Genomic DNA, 2077 nt, shown 5'->3' on the forward strand with positions numbered 1-2077 from the left:
AAGAAAAATTGCAAGGTGAGTAAGGAACTGGCTAGAAGAAAACTTCATGGGTTTTGCTTAAGAGGGAACTCTGAGGCTATTGGGCGGTTGCTAGAGGCATTCATAAAAAGATCCATATTGGGCTAATGTTATTTAATATTTTCAGTGAAAATTGTCATCTGAGAAAAATAATGTTTGAAAAGCACCTGTTAATGACATGACATTGTGATGCTTCGTGGTCTGAGGGACACATACTGTCTTTTAGAGACATCAGTTTAGGTCCTACAGACTGCCTTTTCCAAGGAAGATGAGACAAATACAAGGCAACAGGCTGTTGTGCTTTTTGGTGGAGGCAACAGGCTGTTGACTACTCTGGAATGTGCTATCTCCTCCCTGGCCTCTTGCTAGGGACAGCTATAACAAGTCTGTAGCTCCTGGCAGGGCGTCACCTGGGGTAGTCTCATCACAGATTACTCCAGCAATGTTCACCAGAGCCACAGAACAGCAATAGCTCAGCATTATGCTCAGGACAATACGCCCAGCCTCTCAGCAAGACATATAAACTCTGGCACAGTGCTGTATGAAGGCTTTTACACAGCTCCTGGGTCAGACCTGGCTTGCAGCTGCCCAGCTTGGCAATGAGACTCAGATGTAGACAAACTCCAAGATCGCTTGGCTAGATTAGCCTACCAAAATGAAGGCTGAGAAAGAAAAGGATTTTATGGTCTTTTCAGGAATAGAACTGTAGTGAATTGTTTCCTTGAGCATCAAAGTACTTGCTTTGATGTTCCTTCCAGGTTCATGTTCTAAGTTTCTCAGTCATACCTGAGAGGAAATAGAAAGAGGTGGTCAGGCTCGTGCACTGGAAAAATTCAGAACCGCCACTGTGGAAATTCAACACTTGCTGTTATAGCTGTGTGATTCTGCATAGGATGTCCCATTGTTCCTTACACATGAAAATGAAGCTGACACATATTGTCTCCTTTGTCTTTCAAAGAAACTAGGCTTGTTTGAAGTAACTAATCACTCAGATTTTAACTTCAGCAGAGAGTCTGTCCTTTTCAAAGACTAAGAAAAAGAAAAGCAAGCAAGTTGGACCTGATTGGCCCTCCAAGTCTCTCATCTCTGGAGCCTTTCTGTTTGAGGGACTCTGGGCCTGCTGTTTGAGGAATGAATCCTGGCAGCAGCAAGAACAATGTGCTGGTTATGCAGAAGCTCACCAATAACCAATTTTGGAGTAATATTCAGTAACATACGACTGTTCCCGTTACTATTAAAAATAACTGTGTCTTATGCAGTCAGTGACTGCCAGGGATCTTAGGAAACACATTTCATTTTGGAAACACCTCACGTTTAGAAGTTTCTGCAACTAAATAAGATTGGACTTTGGTTCTGTGAAAATTTTCGAGAGTTTGTTTTTTCTCCCAAATCAGGATAAAATGGTAACTTGGAAATTATCACAGAATGGAAACTCACCTCCCTGGCCAGCTCTATTTCCGAACATATTAATTCACGTACTAGCTTACCAGAAAAGACTCCATGGCCTTTAATTAAATTGGGAGTCTGTGCCTTAGTGTTGTCCCTCTGGTGTTCTTCCCACATCTTATTTGAATTTCTTTTTACCTTCTCTTACTCTTGGCTATGAGGGCATAAAGAAACCAGAAGAATGCCAAGAAGTTCATTTCCTTGTAAGATTATATATGACACTTGAAAAATAATTCTTCAGTTAGCAGTGTCTTCGCCAGTGAGTAGGCCACTTATTTTTAACTGAACTATTCAAAAAAATAGAAATAAATAGTAAAACTTAATGCCTATCATTCAAGGTACTCCTCATGAGCATGGTCTTACTCTTAGAATGTCTGATACAGTAATGCAGATCAGGATCATTCTACATTTAGTGCTTAATTTTAGGTCCACAGAATTGAAACATTTGGCCTACAGTCATGAATATTCATTTTTTGTCCACCTTTCAGAAGACAAGACTGTTTGTTTTACTTTGTTTCTGAGTCATTATTCTCTGTGCTTTGTTGTTGCCAAATGTCAAAATATAGCTGTTTCTCTGCTTCGGGGATATATTACATTAAGTGCACTGGAAAAA

The sequence above is a fragment of the Meleagris gallopavo genome, chromosome 3 (genome assembly GCF_000146605.3).
Source record: "Meleagris gallopavo isolate NT-WF06-2002-E0010 breed Aviagen turkey brand Nicholas breeding stock chromosome 3, Turkey_5.1, whole genome shotgun sequence".
NCBI lineage: Eukaryota > Metazoa > Chordata > Aves > Galliformes > Phasianidae > Meleagris > Meleagris gallopavo.